This window comes from Bombina bombina, chromosome 5 (assembly GCF_027579735.1).
Source record: "Bombina bombina isolate aBomBom1 chromosome 5, aBomBom1.pri, whole genome shotgun sequence".
Classification (NCBI taxonomy): domain Eukaryota; kingdom Metazoa; phylum Chordata; class Amphibia; order Anura; family Bombinatoridae; genus Bombina; species Bombina bombina.
Window position 1 is genome coordinate 393595473 of NC_069503.1, and position 21097 is coordinate 393616569.

The window sequence follows — 21097 nt, forward strand, 5'->3', positions numbered from 1 at the left end:
GGCAGTTGCGTTCAGATTTGTCCTTCAGGACATTAGACTTCTTGTCTAAGATTGCACCGTTTCTTGGTATTGATGCGGCAGATGATGCTTGAATTGTCTATTCATTGACCTGTTGCGTTTCTGTAATATCTTTCTAGGTCCTAGTATCTCTTGCAGTCAGGTTATCCACCTTCTTGGGTCTTCTTTCTAAGGAGACTTTTTCTTCATGTTCTGCAAGGGGCTTCTCCCACCTTTTTTTTCTGGGTTCGTACCTCGAGGTCCTTTCAGACCTCTTTAGCATAGTCTTTTGTTCCTGGGTTCTTCCTATGGAAGTGTACGTTGTTGGGAGTCTTGGTTGTCCTCCTTGTCGTGTTTGTGGAGGAGTGTTTCTTCATCTGATCTCATAGTCAGCGGGACTCTCGTCTCCTCAGAGATTTGTGTGTTCTTTTGGGACCAATGATTTTGTGTGGTCCCTGACGTGGGTTCCTTCGGTCCAATTGTTGAGCAGTTACTTGGTCCTGCTAACTTTTTTGGTCTTTTTCTTCTGTTGAAGCAGTTTTCGGGAGATGGGAATATTTTCAGGCTGTGGTGCCCTCAGATTGAGCCGCCTTATTGTTACCCCTCCCGTTAGCCAAGTAAGTCATAATGTTTGTTTTTTTATAATTTGTTATTTTAAACCGTAACAAATTAAGTCATTTTAATACAATTATTAAAAATATATTAAACAATAAGGTGTTCCACAATTGGTAAACGTATGCAGAGAGGGGGTGGGAAGTGGGTGTGGTGTGGGCAGGTGATTGAAGGGATTAGTGGCCAGTAACATTTTGGTCTGGCTAGTAGTTTAGAACTTGAATTTTTGTGTCATACTTGTGACAGTGCTACCCACCCTGTGTACTGAATAAACCACTTGGCATTCAAGTTCCTGGTTCCTCGTTTTCTTTTCTCAAGTATCATATATATATATATATATATATATATATATATATATATATACACCACTAGCACCCTGGCAGATGATGGAAAGTGAGAGTGCACATCTTGGCTATAGTGTGTGTGTGTGTATGTATGTATGTATGTGTGTGTATATATATATATATATATACTGTATATATGTGTGTGTGTATATATATATATATATATATACTTTTTATGCTCCATTGACTTTTATGGGGGAATAGGTTATCATGCGTGCGACATTGTAAGTTGGGCTTTTTCTGCTCGTCGGGTTAGCGTGTGAGCGAAAACAGTTTACTTTTTTTTAATAATAATAAGAGCGCAATCCGATGTGCGCAAAAAGCTTACTTCTAGTTCAATTAACATTCCACTTGTAATCGTGCCCATTATTTAGCTGCATATGATTTTTATATTATCTCTGCTGTTTAATGTTTTTATTGTTTCATCTTAGTTTGCTTGATCTGTACCTGCTTTTTTTGTGTTAACTTTCCTCACCTTTAATTCTGGGCTTTCTGCTATTTATGACACCCCACTCACCCCCTCCTCTTCTCTAACTACATTTTGTTTTAATTGTTAAGCATGTATTTTAAATATTATGTTAGTCGAATAAAAAAAGTATTTTTAACAAGTCATTATTGGAAAATGTAATGAAGCATTTTGTTTTGTGCAGAATAAGCAAATATTGATTTAATGGTTAATATTTGCAGTAATTGCTGCTGTTATAAAATGAGCCTAGTAAAATAAACTATTTACTGGCACATTGAGACCTGTTGTAAATAAAAATAAATATTCATAAAAATGTTTGCAGTATATTATTGTAGGGTGACTGTGTGCATGCTCAGCAGAATTTTAGCAGATCTTACCTCTCTTTGGCAATGAGCATACTGCAAAGTGATGGAGATTAAACACCTATATTTATATATTTGCCTGGAGAAGGGGTGAAAGCGGTTATATGCCTCCCTGGAATTTTGTTCCATGTATCCAAGCATCCGAAAGGGAAATTCAAATGCAATAATACCACACTCAAATTTGTTACAGCAAGTAATTTTTGTATTAGTTAGCCTAGATAACTACGTATGTGTTTAACTCTTGTAAAGGGGGTACATGCATAGATAAAGATCCTCTTGGGAGCTGCAAGGAGGTTGTGTGACTGATATTTGTGATTGGCTCAACATCTAGGTAGTAACCAGGTCCTGATAAGGAGTAGCAAGGCGTGCATCTCCCATGTACCATTTAACTTAAAAACAAGTTACCATCCACACTTAGCACTCTAAATAGAGGGTCAAAGAGGAAACATGCCTTATGTCTAAGCTCCTCAACACCGGGCTTGTGGTCATACCAATACTTGAGCCAGGTTCTGTATTCCACTCATATATCCCAATGATGTTCCATGCTCTATTATCTCTCTGGTGCACAGAAGCACCCCACACTCGTGCAACTCTGGCTGCATTCTCTAGAGGAGGAAGCATCTCCACTAGTAGGAACTCTGATACTGGCTCACAAACCCGCCATCCTAGTATGTCTGACTATGCCCCTTGATTGGTTGTTCTGGCTGTGGTGTAGCTCTTTAATGCTGCTTCACTGCAGATAATTATCTGTAACTGAATACAATGCAATACAATTGAAGGTGGACCTCTGTCTATTGCTGGGGTGCTCAAGCTGACAGAGTAAAGTCTCAATATAACTAATAAGGCTGGTATTCCCAGAGTCCTCCACTGCCGGCGCACAGATAGTGGCCACATCTCTGGCTCTCTATGTATGCCTTTAACATGTTCACATGAAAGGTCCGACGGATCCTTTCATCTGAACACTTCGCTACCAGGTATGTGGTGTTGTTCAGTTGTTCCTGAACCTGGTAAGGTCCTTGCCAAGAGGCCTGTAGCTTGTCGGTTTTGACAGGCTTCAGAGCGAGGACCTTCTGTCCCACGATCAGGGTTCAGGTACGGGCATTGCGATCGTACTATCGCTTCTGCCTGTGCTGAGAGGCTTGAAGGTTCTCGCGTACCTGGGCAGCCAAGTCCTTCAGCCGGTCTCTGAGCTGGAGTACGTAACTCCACAACAGAGTGCTCTCCCCCCCCCCCCCCCCCCCCGTGGCTCCCTCCCAGTGGGCTCGTACCAAATCTAGCGGGCCCCTAACCCTTCGACCATATAGAAGTTCAAAGGGGGAAAACCCGGTGGATTCCTGAGGCACCTCTCGATATGCAAAGAGGAGGCGCTGTGCAGGGGTTTAATCCTGCACAACTCCCATAGTTGTTGAGTGATTTCCGCAGTGAACTGCATTCCCTGATCGGACACCACTTCCCAAGGGAAGCCTACCCTGGTGAATATCTGGAGCATCGCATCTGCTATGGTCTCCGCATTGATATTGGCCAAGGGGATTGCCTTGGGTTATCGGGTGGCATAGTCCACCACTGTAAAGATGTATTTCTTCCCTGAGGGGCTGGGCCGAGCTAATGACCCCACAATGTCTACTGACACTCGGCTAAAGGGTTCCTCAATAATGGGCAGGGGATGAAGGGGAGCTTTCGTATGGTCACCTGTCTTTCCTACCTTCTGGCAAACCTCATAGGATTTACAGTATTCCTTAATATCGGCTGTAATGCCTGGCCAGAAGAAGGTTTGAGTCAAGCGGTGGTGGGTCCTTTGCTTTCCTAAGTGGCCAGCTAAGGGGATGTCATGCCCTAAGTTCAGTAGGTTGGACCGAAACTTCTTCGGTACGACCAGGTGGCGTTTGGGCACCGGTCCTTTTCTCCTCTTGGAGATCCGGTACAGGAGCTCTCCCTCCCACTGGAACCGTTCGTCTCCGGGGCCCTGGGCATCAGCACCTCTACTCGGTCTCGGTAAGGGGCTAGGGTCGGGTCACTCAAGGTTTCTTTAGCGAAGTCAGAGGGGGTCGCCCAGGAGGGCGTTTCAGTAAGTTTGGGGGTTAGTTGGGCCATGCAGTCTGGGAAAGGTAGGAGTCGGGGGGTGAGTCTTACCTGGGTCCCCAGAGTTGGTGAGGTGGCTTGGCATCTGGCCTGCTGGCGGGTAGTCACTGGGCAGGTATCCGGAGAGGCATCCCCCACAAAGGCGGACACAAGGTGGCTGAGGTCGTTTCCCAACAGGACCTCGGCAGGGATGTGGTGCATAATCCCCACTTCTACATTGTGGGAGTCAGTTTTTCATTCCAAATGGACCCAGGCTGTAGGAATCCTGAGGATCTCACCTCCCGCTACCCCCACAGCGAGGGTGCGTCCAGTGCAGCCTGAGGGGGGAACGAGGTGAGGTTGGATCAAAGAAACGGTGGCCCCCATTTCTCTCATTCCTTGAGCCGCCTGCCCGTTGACCCAAACAACTTGCCGGTGTTGTTGTCGGTTGTCTTGGTCCATTGAGCTGACATGGTGCAAGACACCCACTTCTCCTATCCACTCAGCATAGGGGTCGGAGCTCGCGGTATGGGCACATTGGGCAGCGGCCTGATAGGTGCGGGCTTGAGGAGACCCCCACGAGTTGAGGCAGGGTTCCTTGGCATCTGGGGGGTTTCGTTGTCTGGCTTTGCAGTTCCATATAACATGTCCGGGGTGTCCACACCCATAACACCCCCAGGAATTGCTGCTCCCGGCCGGGTAAACAGGGGGCGGCCGGGTCTGTGGCTGCCGAAAGACCGTTAGGGGTCGAGCTGGGACTGGAGTGGAGCGGGTTGCTGGCCGGGGGTCTGTGGCCGCCTGGCGCCGGGCATCCACATACTGATCCGCCAGTGCGTCGGCTTGGTCAGCTGTTCTGGGTCCCTTGTCTTTTACCCAGTCCCTTATCTCTGCTGGGGTGCGGTTGTAGAACTGCTCCAGGTGGATGAATTGAACAGCTTCATCTAGGGTGGTGATGTGGCACCCAGTAACCCAGGAGTTCAAGGATCTAGCTAAGCGATGGCCAAACTCGGTATAGGTTGCTCCTCTTGTCTGTGTAGTCCCCTGAATTTTAGCCGGTGAGCCTCCGGGGTGAGTCCATACCGAACAAGGATGCACTCCTTCACCCGGTCATAGTTGCCTTGATCTTTGGAGGGACAGTGTGGAAAGCCTCCAGGGCCCTACCGGATAGTTTCCCAATTAAGATAGTAACCCTATCGGCATTAGTGACCCCATGCATCCGGCACTGGGTCTCGAACAGCTGTAGGTAGCAGTCGATATCCTCGCTCCCATCATCCTGGAAGGTTTGGAAAGCACCGTGAGGTAGTTTCTTGGGCCGGGAAGGGGGGCCCAGGGGATCCGGCATGACCTCCCCTATAGACTTCTGAAGCTCCAACATGTGTATCTTGTTGGCATCAGTCACTATCCGAGTAATGATCTCCTCGGGGGGGTTAGGTCCAAAGAGCCAGTTGCCACTGTACCTGCCGCTGTTTGTCGGATGTCGTAGTCCCTGGAGTGGAGGCTGTACTGGGCTGTCCTCCACTTTGGTCGCTGTCCGACCCACCAGCCTGTTCGCTAGCCCGATCGTCCTCCATCAGTTCGGCTACTAGCACTGCCTTTGTCTTGTTGCCGGCGACTTTCCCTCTAGTCTGCAGCAACGTTCTCAATTCTTCCTTCTGGAGCCCATGGTACTGCTCCATACGGCAAGATCTTCAGTTGGTGGTTTGGACGTTCCAGGTAGAAGGAAGCATCCCACCGCTGCCAACCAATGTGACGGATACCCCGCTACCCCGACTGGGTAGCGCCGTCGACCGGGTCCTTTCTCTGCCTGGAACAAGTGGCTAAGTAGGCCAGGAAAGTGATTTTAGCTGGAGCCCACCCAAATAACTAGACAGACTAGCATTCAGGTGAAAAATAGAACTGATTTTATTGTAAAACATACACTCCTTTTATACACACAGCTCATCTTGATAACACAAAGGACAATCCCACAATTTTCCCGCCATTTCTGCCCCTCCAGACTGATGGCACCTCCATAGCAGCCACAGTCACACAGAATCCCAGGACACAGGGGTAGCGGTTTTAGGGTGATCCCGGGGGAGCGGCGGCACTTCCAGGGTGTCATTTTAAAGTTCTCGATCCCCAGATGCCACAGTCCAAAAATCCGGGAACCGGAGTTACAGTCCGTTGAAGTTATGGTTTAGGGGTGTCCAAAACCCCCAGTTCCCAAACCAGCTCCCCTCCCATAATTACCTCAGCTCTTGTCCTCCCTAGGGGCTACCAATCCCCAAAAGAGCGGAGCTCTGGGGCAAAGGGCTGCTGGAGCGACCAGGGGTAAAGTTAGCGGATGTTCTGCTGTCCTGTGGCCGACTGGGAGTTCCAGGTGCCTGGCCAGCCTGAGAGGGGTTAGGCGGGTGTCCTTTGTGAGGCGGCCGACCGGGAGTTCCAGGAGCCCGGCCATCCTAGGAGGGAACACAAAGCAAACAGTCTCCAGAGATGGTGGTTGCTCTGAGGAGCCCGAAATCACTAAGAAACAACAAGGGTGAGATTGTAGGGGTGTGTGTGGGGGGGGGGGGGTAGCCTTAGCTGTCTGGTGTCCGTGACAAGGGGCAAGGGTTCAGCCCCTGAAGCCCAGTATCCGTGACAACCTAGATTACGAGTTTTGCATTAACAGGGCTGCGGTGCTAACAAGCAGTTTATGCTCACCTACAGACAGCGCTGGTATTACGGGTTTTTACAAACCCGGCGTTAGCCGCAGAAAAGTGAGCGGAGAGCAAAATTTAGCTCCACATCTCACCTCAATACCAGCGATGCTTACGGTAGCGGTGAGCTGGCTAAACGTGCTTGTGCACGATTTTCCCATAGGAATCAATGGGGGAGAACCAGCTTGAAAAAAAAACTAACACCTGCAAAAAAGCAGCGTTTAGCTCCTAACGCAGCCCCATTGATTCCTATGGGGAAATAAAAGTTATGTCTACACCTAACACCCTAACATGAACCCCAAGTCTAAACACCCCTAATCTTACACTTATTAACCAGTAATCTGCCGCCCCCGACATCGCCGACACCTACATTATAATATTAACCCCTAATCTGCTGCCCCCAACATCGCTGAACCCTACATTTTTTTATTTATTAACCCCTACTCTGCCGCCCCAAATGTCGCCGCCACCTACCTACACTTATTAACCCCTAATCTGCGGCCGCCACCTACCTACACTTATTAACCCCTAATCTGCCGCCCCCAACGTCGCCGCCACTATAATAAAGTTATTAACCCCTAAGTCTAACCCTAACCCTAAAACCCCCTAACTTAAATATAATTTAAATAAATCTAAATAAAATTACTACAATTAATTAAATTATTCCTATTTAAAACTAAATACTTACCTATAAAATAAACCCTAAGATAGCTACAATATAACTAATAGTTACATTGTAGCTATTTTAGGATTTTTTTTATTTTACAGGCAACTTAGTATTTATTTTAACTAGGTACAATAGTTATTAAATAGTTATTAACTATTTAATAGCTACCTAGTTAAAGACAAATTTACCTGTAAAATAAAACATAACCTAAGTTACAATAACACCTAACACTACACTACAATTAAATTAATTCCCTAAATTAACTACAATTAAATACAATTAAATACAATTATCTAAAGTACGGAAAAAAAAACACTAAATTGCAGAAAATAATAAAATAATTGCAAGTTTTTAAAACTAATTACACCTAATCTAATCCCCCTAATAAAATATAAAAGCCCCCCAAAATAATAAAAAGCCCTACCCTATACTAAATTACAAATAGTACAGAATGTATATGTGGTAATCCAGCGCTGAGATGACCCCTATGCTGTGGTGCACAGAGAGGGTCTAACCAGCCCCCAAAGGGAAAGAATTAAGAAAAAAGGGAGTGGACACAGCGCCAAATGAAGGCCTGGGGGTCAATATACACACAGAAGCTTAGAAAAAATAAAATACACTTTAATTTATTACAATAAAAATAAAACAAATAAAAGACCCTACTTCCCTGCAGGAAAAGTGGGTGGTAGAGGATGAAACAAAACACAAGTACCAATTTAAAGTCTATACTTTGTGTAACATCTATAGCCTAATATTGAAAACAAGTCCTTGATTAAAAAATGTCAAAATAACTGGCACATATTAAAAGCAAAATTAAGAAAAATAAAGAAAAAAAGGGAGGCAGCTAATTACTGGTGACGATGTCCCAGTAAAGGCTGGATGTGATGGCTGGTTGGTACAGTGCAAGATTGTATAGCACAATAAGAAACAGCCTACAGTTATGGATCCATATCGGAGGGATGACCGCGGTGTACTGCTGTAAAAAAGGTGCTAATAGCGGAGTCCGCACTCAAAAACAAAAACCAAAAAGCACAGTGCTCTCACAAAGTTGTGAGGTAATAACAAATAGCGATAAACAGGTTGTATAAAACAATTATATAAAATAAAAACACACAAATATCACAATGGTGGTGGAAAGATTCAAATAGAAATCCAATAAATGAAAGTCCACAAAATAATGAAAGTCCAAAAAAATAATAATAAAGTCCAAAAAATAATTAATCCAAAAAATGGTGTTCAACAAAGGATCGTGATAAAGGTTTGTTAGTGAAAGAAATATATTTTTTGTGGTGGAAAAAATATAAATTCAAAAATGTCAGTGAAACAAATAATGTCAAATGGTGAATCCAAAGAAATGCTGTTCAACAAAGAATCGTGATATGAATAAAAAAGGTTGTTGAAATACAAAAATGTTAGTGAAACAAATAGTGTCAGTGAAGAATTAACAGTCACGTTGTATCCAATTGCAAAAAATGCTCAAATGTATAAATACTCCAAATCTGAAAGTGTTAGAGAAATGGAGACCTTGGATCCAAATGAATCCTTGATGGAACTAGGCTGCTCCTATGATGTACTGGTCGATTCCTAAAATCAAAAATAAAACATAGCGTAGCACAATTTACACATACTCAGAAATATTGAAAAGATGCTTACCAATGGGTCTACGCGTTTCGGTCCTCAATGGACCTTTTTTCCACCACAAAAAATATATTTCTTTCACTAACAAACCTTTATCACGATCCTTTGTTGAACACCATTTTTTGGATTCATTATTTTTTGGACTTTATTATTATTTTTTTGGACTTTCATTATTTTGTGGACTTTCATTTATTTGATTTCTATTTGAATCTTTCCACCACCATTGTGATATTTGTGTGTTTTTATTTTATATAATTGTTTTATTCAACCTGTTTATCGCTATTTGTTATTACCTCACAACTTTGTGAGAGCACTGTGCTTTTTGTTTTTGAATGTGGACTCCGCTATTAGCACCTTTTTTACAGCAGTACACCGCGGTCATCCCTCAGATATGGATCCATAACTGTAGGCTGTTTCTTATTGTGCTATACAATCTTGCACTGTACCAACCAGCCATCACATCCAGCCTTTACTGGGACATCGTCACCAGTAATTAGCTGCCTCCCTTTTTTTCTTAATTTTGCTTTTAATATGTGCCAGTTATTTTGACATTTTTTAATCAAGGACTTGTTTTCAATATTAGGCTATAGATGCTACACAAAGTATATACTTTAAATTGGTACTTGTGTTTTGTTTCATCCTCTACCACCCACTTTTCCAGCAGGGAAGTAGGGTCTTTTATTTGTTTTATTTTTATTATAATAAATTAAAGTGTATTTTATTTTTTCTAAGCTTCTGTGTGTATATTGACCCCCAGGCCTTCATTTGGCGCTGTGTCCACTCCCTTTTTTCTAAATTACAAATAGCCCTTAAAAGGGCCTTTTGTGGGGCATTGCCCCAAAGTAATCAGCTCTTTTACCTGTAAATAAAAGTACAATACCCCCCAACATTAAAACCCACCCCCCACACACCCAACCCTACTCTAAAACACACCCAATACCCCCTTAATAAAACATAACACTAACCCCTTGAAGATCACCCTACCTTGAGAAGTCTTCACCCAACCGGGCCAAAGTCCTCAATGAAGCCGGGCAAAGTGGTCCTCCAGACGGGCAGAAGTATTCATCCAAGCCGGGAAGAAGAGGTCCTTCAGACGGGCAGAAGTCTTCATCCAGACGGCATCTTCTATCTTCATCCAACTGGCGCGGAGCGGGTCCATCTTCAAGACATCCGACGTGGAGCATCCTTCCTAGCCGACGACTACCCGACGAATGAAGGTTCCTTTAAGTGACGTCATCTAAGAAGGTGTCCCTTCAACTTTTTGGAAGACTCGTAAAACTGGCGCTATGCAAGTCCCATTGATAAAAATAGGATACGCACTTGACGTAAGTGGATTTGTAGTATTTTCGAGTCTGGCCAAAAAAGTGAGCGGTACACCTGTACCTGCAAGACTCGTAATACCAGCGGGCGTTAAAAAGCTGCGTTGGGACCTCTCTTAATCTAGCCGATTGTTTCTTATTGTTTCCAACCCATACAAATTACATATTTACTCACAGCCAATCCAGAGTCAATACTGGGGTAATACATTTTGTAGTTAAAAAATAAATAAAAAATAAGTCTTGTTTCACCTTGTAAATATATTTAATAAAGAGACTAAATGGAATTTTACTGGGTTACATTATGTCCCTTTAATTTAACCATTTCAAAAATCAAACTAAAGTGCAATGACAAGGCATGATATCAAGCGTAAGCTATTTTCTCTGTGTCACAACCCTGTGATTTCATGAAATATCTAAATACTAGACTGCTTAAAATGTATAGCAAAAATCCCCATGGGCTGTTTGCATTTCACATTCTGAGAAGCTGAGACCTACACTCTGCTAAATGTTGGCGCTAATATAAAAGTATTACATTGAAGAATAGTAAATATGGAAAGCTTGACTACAGAGACAAGCACCACAATGTGCTGGAATGAGAAAAAGCCTTCACTAGAATTTAATTTCTGAGCACTTTTGTGACATACATTTGTACTTTTTATCATTTCAATGCGATGTGGAGCCTGGTAGCCCACATTTCAAGTTTGCTATATTTTTTAAATTAAACCTAGATTTAAAACCTCAGTACTGAAGAGCATGAGCTATAAAAGCACACTTTTACACACCATGGCCAATGAAATCACAGAAAGGAACAGTTGCTTTGTTATAGATGTATTCAGTAGTAAACAGCAAAGGGTGCATTAAAGCTTAGAATGAAGGGGAGTTAACCAGGTCTGAGTAAGTTAACATTCCATGCAAAACCAACACATTAGATCCATGAACCTTTCGCTTCTTATCAGCAATGCAAACCTAGTGGGAGATATGTGTTGAGGGTCATCCTAAGCTACTTGAAAGTGATGCAGTATATCTGTAAAAATCTGAAGAAAACTTCCTTAAACTGAGGCAGTAAATAAGGTGACTGTGCCTGGGCATGCCAGATGCATGCTTCTTGCAAGTCTTGGGACTAGCATTCTGATTGGCTGCTTAAAGTCCCTTTCTGATATAAACTTAATTTTTGACTCCAATGTCATGATCATAAGTAGTTTTGAATAATTCCTAACTGGGCAGGTAACTTGGAAGTCTTGTGGTCCTTTTAAACATAATTCTTTTTTCCCCACTTTCTGCCTCTCTGTTTCCAGCTCAAAAGTTGGCACTCACCCTTCATCTGTCATTTGGAAGTATTCTCTCAGATCTGTCATTCAGTTATTTAATTCCAAAAAAATAATTCTTAAAAATGTGTAAATATATGCATAATATAAACTTATCTATGGATGTACTACTTATGCACAGTATATGTGTGTGTATATATATATATATATATATATATATATATATATATATATATATATATATATATATACACACACACAATACATACATTATAGAGGTTTCTACCTTTTTAAAAAATCATGTTAGTGGTCCACGAGATTCAAAATTGTGAGTTTAGTGGTCCCTGAGGTCCAAAAAGATTGTCGACCCCTGGTTTAGACTATAGTGCAAAAAAATATAAAAAATAAGACTGTTTTAGTAAATTAAAATCTATATTTAAAGATAATTGTGTGTGTTGTTTTTAATTGCAATTTATTGTAACAATTACAATGATTTATACACATCATGTAGCTAATCATAAACATTTTTTTCTCTAAAGCATGATTTTCTCTTTTTTCTTTTTTTTTAATTGCAAAAATAAGTAGTTTCTTCAGCCAACAGTGTTTTTTGAATTTTGTTTTCAAGTAAACTTATCACTATTTAGTGAATGACTTGGGTTTTTCATGGTAACATTGCAAGTCATAATTCATGTTAACAAAAGCAGCTCCCTCTTGTATGTTATTGAAAGGAGATGCTGCTTTTTACATCCATTCACTAACAATTTGACTCTATTGTATTATACTAGCTAAAGGGATAGATGTTGCATTTGATTTTTAAATAGAATCATTTTTACAATATACTTCAATTAGCAAAACTGCTTCTAGTAAACATTATGCACATATGATGTGAGTGCCAGTGTACCAGTATGCAAACTTCATTCTTGTGCTCAGAGAGCTGTTGGTGTTGTACATTTGATGTTTCAAGACTTAAAGGGACACTGAACCCAAAATTTTTCTTTTGTGAATCAGATAGAGCATGAAATTTTAAGCAACTTTTTAATTTACTCCCATAATCAAATTTTCTTCATTCTCTTTCTATCTTTATTTGAAATGCAAGAATGTAAGTTTAGATGCCGGGCCATTTTTGGTGAACAATCTGGGCTGTTCTTGCTGATTGGTGGATAAATTCATCCACCAATAAAAAAGTGCTGTCTGAATAAATAAAAAAAAGCTGATGCCTTCTTTTTCAAATAAAGATAGCAAGAGAACGAAGAAAAATTGATAATAGGAGTAAATGAGAAAGTTGCTTAAAATTGCATGCTCTATCTGAATCACGAAAGAAAAAAATTGTGTTCAGTGTCCCTTTAAAGGGATAGTAAAGTCCAAATTAAACTTTCATGATTCAGATAGGGAATGCAATTTTAAAAACTTTCTAATTTTCTTTTATCAAGTTTGCTTTGTACTCTTGGTATTCTTAGTTGAAAGCTAAAACTAGGTAGACTTATATGCTAATTTCGAAGCCCTTGAAGGCTGCCTCTAATCTTAAAGCATTTGACAGTTTTTGACAGCTAGAGGTCATTAGTTCATGTGTTTCATATAGATGAAGTTATTTAAGAGTCAGCACTAATTGCCTGAAATGCAAGTCTGTCAAACGATCTGAGTTAACGAGGCAGTCTGCAGAAGCTTAGATACAAGGTAATTACAGAGGTAAAAAGTATATTTCTATAACCGTGTTGCTTTATGAAAACCCAGGGAATGGTAAATAAAGGATCTTTTTAAAAAATAAAATGTTTGGTGTTTACTATCCCTTTAATTTGTGTCACTGCTGACTCTGAGCAAGCATGATGTTTATAGGTACATATTTGTATGCCACTAAAAAACAGTAATACCTTTTACTAGAAGCAGTTTTGCTAATAGAAGTATATTTTAAAATGCTGCTACTTAAAAATTAAATGCACCATGCACATTTATCTTGTGACCATACTGTCACTTCAAGTGGGACACATAATTGAATTGTGAGCCAGTAACAATTTTTACTAATGATTCCTATTTGCAATCATTATTGTAATCAGACTGATTACCTTTTATTAATCAGCTGTTCCTCGCCAGTCTTTTACTTCCTATAAATTCTGAGATTGCTCTTGTCTGTAATAAGAGTCAGGGTATTTTGGTGGTTCTTTACCTGGATGATATCTTGGTATAGGCTCTATTTAGCAGTAGATCATACTAATATACTATTGTTGTTTCTTCAAGAGCATGTTTGGATAATCAATTTTCCAAAGAGTTATCTTTCTCTAATTCCAGGACTATATTCATAAGTGTCATTATAGACTCTGTCTCTATGAGACTATCTTTGACAGAGGAGACGTAACATACTTTCAGCTTGTTCTAATCATCAATTCCTTTTCCATCCATAGTTCTTTGCATTAAAGTTCCTTCCGCCATCGTTGATAAGGGCAACAGCGTTCCACATATAGGAATGTACCGTCCGCCATCTTTGATTTGGGCAAAAATGTTCATACTAAAAATAAATCTATGAAGACCATTAACGGACTATAAGATTCTAACTCATATTTATGAGCTTAAAATCATATCTGTTGTTATTTATAGCAAGGAAAAAGTGCAATAAATCCCAAAAATTATTTTATATTATTAGAGGCATCAATATATTAAAGCGTTCTTTTGTTTTACCGATAATGTAAAAAATTAGTGGTACATAATTTATGTAGCAATTGCGACTTTTTTTTTTTGCTTTGCGAATATGTACATAATTATTTACAATACATAGTTTACAATACATAGTTTATGTATACTATATGAATACAGTTGTTGAACGATTATTTTAAGTACTTAGGAATGTAATTATATTGATATTTTGTTTTACTACATCATGTATATTCATAACTTATGTATATGTAAATGGACATAAACTTATACAGCATTATTGAAATGTTATTGTATCTGGATACTAACTATTTTGCTATCTTCCCCAAAAATAGTGGACTACTTATTCTAGGTGAATATGCAATAATTCTAATGAATAACCTATACTAATCATATCATACAAGTTAACATTTAGAAAAAGGGAACTAATACAAATAAAAACACATTTAGGCAGTGGGTTTAGAGAAAAATAAAACTACAAAAAAATTACAGAAAAATAAAATTAATTAAGAAAGTGATGAATTATTGTAAGAGTATATTGTGTGGCTTTTTAACATTTTATATACATTTTAATAAAAATATATTTTACTAAAGCAGCGGTCTGCGTTTGGAGTTATACTGGAAGCCTGGCAGTATAAAACCGGGTGTGCGTCGGAACCTAGAGCCTGGTTGGCTCTTGAAAGTGTGAGTAGCCCTCTGGAGGGACCACTGTTGTAAATATTATATTTTTCATCAAACATATTGCACTATATTGTATTTGTTTTTATTTTGGAGGTTTGGAGGAAACCCTTAATCTACTGAGAGGAAGGAGAAAACACACGGATCGCACATATCCTTAAATTGCAATATATATTTTCTTAAAAATATTTTGTAATTTTAATTCATTCACTTTTTATTTTTATTAAGAGAACTACTATCCTTATAGAGGATAGCTGCTCTATTAAGGATCCAATGGATAAGATGTATGTTCATCAAGGTCTTCAATGGTAACCTGCACTTTGCATTGCCTCTGTGTCAAGTGCGGCTTCTTATGGTGCGATGCCTTGTCTGGTTCAATTGTGGTAGAGACTCCTGGGAGGAGATCCAAGACAGAATAAAGGCTCTCAAGCTAGCCAATTCCTTTATTTCTGATGCTTCAATGTGAGTTATTAAATTGGGAGCCAAGATATATCTGGCTTTGCTGTGCTAGCCCACAGGGCGTTGTGGCTAAAATCTTGGTCAGCGGATGTTTCCTCTAAGTCCAAGCTTCTGGTGCTTCCTTACAAGGGTAAGACCTTGTTTGGACCTGGTCTGGCAGAAATAATTTCTGATATTTAAGGGTAGAAAAGGGTCTATTCTACCACAAGACCAGAAGAATTGACCTAAAGGTTGTCAAAGTAATTTCCGTTCCTTTCGTACCTTCAAAGGAAAGTCTTCCTCTCCCTCTTCCAAGCAGGAACAGTCCAAGTCTTCTTGGAAACCCAATCGGTCTTGGAACAAGGGGAAGCAATCTAAGAAACCTGCAGCTGAGTCTAAATTGGCATTAGGGGTTTGCCCACGATCCGGGATCGGATTAAGTCGAGAGCAGATTCTCCCTGTTTTATCAAGCATGGATACAAGATGTCCCAGATCCTAGGGCTGTGGACATAGTGTCTCAGGGTTACAAAATAGAATTCAATTCTCTTCCTCCCAAGGGCAGATTTCACCTCTCAAGTTTATCTGCCGATCCGGTAAATATAGAGGCATTTCTGAACTGTGTTCGGAATCTTCTTTCTTGGGAGTGATTGTTCCCGTTAGGGAACAGGGTCTAGGATTCTATTCAACCCTGTTCATGGTTCTCAAAAAAGAGGGAACTTTTCGACCCATTCTAGACCTAAAGTGTCTCAACAAGTTTCTCTGGGTACCATCCTTCACAATGTAAATCATTCATTCCATTCTTCCTTTGGTCTAAGAGGGTCAGTTCATGACTACCGTAGACCTGAAGAATGCGTATCTTCATGTTCCCATCCACAGGGATCATCGCTAGTTCCTGAGATTCCCATTTCTAGACAAACACTTTCAGTTTGTGGCTCTTCCGTTTTGCCTTGCTACAACTCCCAGAAGTTCCTCAAGGGTTCTGGGGGGTCTCTTGGCAGTGATCAGGTCTTGGGGAATTGCAGTAGCGCCTTACCTCGAAGCTACAAGGGTAGTTTTCTTAAGGATCTTAATAGATTTCCTATCGATAAAAAAAAAAATCTGACAGAGGTCAGAAAATCAGATTCTTTCTTCTTGCCTCTCTCTGCAGTCTACTCTTCGGCCATCAGTGGCTCTATGTATGGAGGTTATTGGTCTGATGATCGCTTCCATGGACATCATTCCCTTTGCTCGATTCCATTTGAGAGCTCTGCAGTTATGCATGCTCAGGCAATGGAGCGGAGCTTATTCGGATCTGTCTCAGAGGATAGATCTAGACAGTCGACAAAAGAATATCTCTCCCGTGGTGGCCTTCTCAGGAGCATCTGTCTCAGGGCACATGCTTCCAGAGACCTTCCTGGGTGTTTGTGACCACGGATGCTAGCCGGCTGGGGAGCAATCTTGTACTTGTTAAAGGCGCAGGGACTATGGACTCGGGAGGAGTCTGCTCTCCCCATAAACATCTTGGAGTTGAGAGCGATTTACAATGCTCTGATGGCTTGGCCTCAGTTGTCCTTAACCTGGTTTATCAGGTTCCAGTCGTATGACATCACCTCTGTGGCTTACATCAACCACCAGGGAGGAACTCGGAGTTCCTTAGCCATGAAGGAGGTAGCTCGGATTGTTCGGTGGGAGGAAGCTCACAGTTGCTGTCTGCCATCCATATTCCAGGAGTGGACTACTGGGAAGCAAATTTCCTGAGCAGACAGACGTTTTCCTCCCGGGTAGTGGGCTTTCCATTCAGAGGTGTTCTCCAGGTTAACCATCAAATGGGGTGTGCTGGAGTTGAATGGCGTCTCTGCAGAACGCCAAGCTTCCAAGGGATGATTCAAGGTCAAGAGATCCGCAGGCCACCCTGATAGATGCTCTGGCGGTTCGTTGGGATTTCAATCTAGCATGTCTGTTGCCTCTGTTTGCTCTCCTTCCACGAGTCATTGCTCGTATCAGACAGGAGAGAGCATTGGTAATTCCAATAGCTCATGCATGGCCTCACAGGTTCTGGTATGCAGATCTAGTGAAGATGTCATCTCTTCCACCTTGGAGGTTTCCTCTGAAGGACCTTCAAACTCGGGGTCCATTCTTTCTTCCAAATCTCGTTTCTCTGAAGCAGACTGCACTGGGATTGGACGCTTGTTCTGTCTAAGCGTGGCTTTTCTGAGTCGGTCATTGAGACCTTGATTCAGGCTCGCAGGCCTATTACTAGAAGGATTTACCATAAGGTATGGCGTAAATACCTTTATTGGTGTGAATCCAAGGGCTACTCTTGGAGTAGGGTCAGGATTCCTAGGATTTTGTCTTTTCTCCAGGAAGTTCTGGAGAAGGGATTGTAAGTCTGTTCTCTGAAGGGTCAGATTTGTTGTTCAAACATCTGGCGGATGTGACAGATGTTCAATCTTTTTGTCAGGCCTTGGTCAGAATCAGGCCTGTGTTTAAGTCTGTTGCTCCTCCTTGGAGCCTTATCCTTTTTCTTCAAGTTTTGCAGCAGGCTCCGTTTGAGCCAATGCATTCCATAGATATTAAGTTGTTATCTAGGAAGGTTTTGTCTCCTTTTCTTGGGTTTTTGAAATGAAGCTTCTGTGGAACAGATTTGCAAGGCTGCAACTTGGTCCTCTCTGCATACTTTTTCCGAATTTTACAAATTTGATTCTTTTGCATCGGCTGAGGCTTCTTTTGGGAGAAAGGTTCTTCAAGCGGTGGTGCCTTCTTGTTTAGGTCTTCCTGTCTTGTTACCCCTCCCTAGTCATCTGTGTCCTCTAGCTTGGGTATTGGTTCCCACTAGTAATTGATGATGTTGTGGACTCTCCATATCAAAGAAAGAAAATAAAATTGATGATTACCTGATAAATTTATTTATTTCCGGATATGGAGAGTCCACGACCCCACCCTTAAATTTAAGACCGTTATTTTTTTACTAAACCTCAGGCACCTCTACACCTTTGTGTTATTCCTTTTTTCCATTTTCCTTTCAGTCGAATGACTGGGGATTATGGGTAGTGGAGTGACACTTAACAGCTTTGCTGTGGTGCTCTTTGCCTCCCCTGCTGGCCAGGAGTGATATTCTCACTAGTAATTGATAACGTTTATTTAAATTATTAAATAAATTTATCAGGTAAGCATAAATTTTGTTTTTAAAGGGACATTATACTCTCGATTTTTCTTTGCATAAATGTTTTGTAGATGATCCATTTATATAGCCCATACAGGTTTTTTTTTTTTAAATGTATAGTTTTGCTTATTTTTAAATAACATTGCTCTGATTTTCAGACTCCTAACCAAGCCCCAAAGTTTTAGAAGAATACCGACGTATACCTACTCCAGCTTGCTCATGTTTGTGTAAATAGTCTTTTCTTAAGCAGAGGAAGGCGGAGGGGGAGTGTCTGTTGTTTCCCAATTAAAGTGGGTGTTCTAGCTAAATTAGGAGCTTCTAAGTAGCGTTTTTTTTTTCTACTGGATTTTTATATAAGTATCTCTGCATATTATTCTTTATAGTAGTGTCTACTACATGCAGTTATATGAAAATTGGTGTATACTGTCCCTTTAAGTAATATGTATTAATACTATTCATATAATTAGTTTGATATCCCTTTAGGCACCTTTCTTTGTAAGATTAGCTTTGTATTTTAATTATATGTACTTAAAAAAATATGCATTTTGATATTAAATCTCCATCCACAGCAAACGGTTAAACAAACTGAAGTGCCCCTTGGGACCCACAGTGAACTGCTGTTCCAGAGCGGAACCCATTGCTAATCCAATTAGCAGTGCTAGTCGTACAACTCAGATGTGCAAGTAGCACTGCTGATTGGGCGGATTCTACTCAGGACCATCAGTGCATCTCAGGTCCCGAGCAGCATTTCTACTGTGTGTTTAACTCTTTGAGGGGGTTAAACACTCAGTAGAGCAGGGTCAACAGTTTCAAAATTACATGTTCTAAAGGATTAGAGCACATCATTTTTTCAACTATTATGGCCCTTTAATGTACATATGTAGAGGGAAATCAGAAACAGAAGTAATGCTACAAAACAATACGTGCCCAATAAGCAATGTATTGCTAAAAAATGTACTGACAAATTTTCACAAATATATGAACTTATTTATAAGTGTTGATCCAGATCCACTCAAATAACTTAATATTTTATTATATATTTTTTTCCAAATAATTATCTGTGGGGGGAACAAAGTCTGTATAACCCCATCTAGTACATTAGCGGTACAGAACAGCACATACTCTCCAGTAATGCAGGGATACCCAGCAGGCTTTTCTTTTTAAATTCAATTTACATCTGTAATGCGTTCTCCAGCATTCATTACATCCAAAAGGCCATGACAGCAAAATGAATGTGTCTGTAAATCTCTTATAAATAGGAATAGATCATAAGGCATAATGATATGATTTTTCATTGCAAATTATGGTATATAAGTAGATAAAAGATACATATTGATATTATTAATGTAACACATTAGTAATGCAGTGTAGTATTTATAATGAACTCTCTCTAAAAGGAAGTTAATGAATTGTCATTGATAAATGCTTCAATAAATATGCAATTACGATTGTTTATTTGAAGTAAAACCTATTTAATGTTTGTGAATATAATTGTGTTTTAGCAGTTAAGGCTAAATAAAAAGAGATTTGTAAATACAAATTTAACATGGAAGCAGTTCATAAAACATTTTCATGCAGATATGTTGTTTGTATTCACATATAAATACCTTTATATCTCACAGATTTGCCACGTTATATAAGAGGCTTGGGTGCCGATGATCACAAACTCACCAGAACAGAGAGAAATTACACAAAAAAACTTTGGGGGTGAGCATTATATTCTAATATAGGTGTTTTTCCAGAGCCCTGTATAGCTAGATAAACCGCTCTCAAGCTAAAATTGGCCTTTCTAAAATTCAAATTGATTATCTGCTTCAAATGTAACTTAATTAAGCTGTACTTTGGGACTTTTGGGTATCAAAAGTACAGAAATAACCTCAATAGCCCAGAGCACCTTGGAATCCATAGCACTGTTCAAGCACCCTGTGGTTAAAAAAAAAAATACATACGGCCAGATTACGAGTTTTGCATTAGGTGCTATGCGGTGCTAATGAGCCGTTTTCTCTCACCGCTCACTTGCATGCAGCGCTGGTATTATGGGTTTTTATAAACCCGCTGTTAAAAGACAAGAAGTGAGCTTAGAGCAAAATTGAGCTCCATACCGCACTCCAATACCAGCGCTGCTTAAGTCAGTGGTGAGCTGGTCGTACGTGCTCGTGCACGTTTTCCCCATAGGAATCAACGGGGAGAGCGGGCTGAGAAAAAGTCTTAACACCTGCAAAAAAGCAGCGTAAAACTCAGTAACGCAGCCCCATTAATTCCTATGGGAAAATAAAAGTTATGTTTACACCTAACAGCCTAACATTAACCCCGAGTCTAAACACCCCTAATCTTACACTTATTAACGAGAATAAACATATTAACCCCTAAACCACCGCACTCCCGCATAGCAAACACTAAAATAAAGACAAATTTACCTGTAAAATATAACCTAACCTAAGTTACAATAACACGTAACACTACACTACAATTAAATAAATTAACTAAATTAAATAAATTAAATTAGCTAAATTACAGAAAATAAAAAACAAATTACAGATCTTTAAACTAATTACACCTAATCTAATAGCCCTATCAAAATAAAAAAAAATAAAAACCTAAACTAAACTATCAATAGCCTTTAAAAGGGCCTTTTGCGGGGCATTGCCCCAAAGTAATCAGCTCTTTTACCTATAAAAAAAAAATACAAACAACCCCCCCAACATTAAAACCCACCACCAACACAACCAACCCCCCAAATAACAAACTAACTTTAAAAACCTAAGCTCCCCATTGCCCTTAAAAGGGCAT

General features: G+C 40.3%; 1 protein-coding gene across 2 annotated transcripts in view; it reads left to right on the plus strand.

The window, feature by feature from the left end:
• The window catches only part of LOC128660401 (ubiquitin-conjugating enzyme E2 E2), a 746956-nt gene that overhangs the window by 592608 nt on the left and 133251 nt on the right, over positions 1-21097 (plus strand). The window lies entirely within an intron of this gene.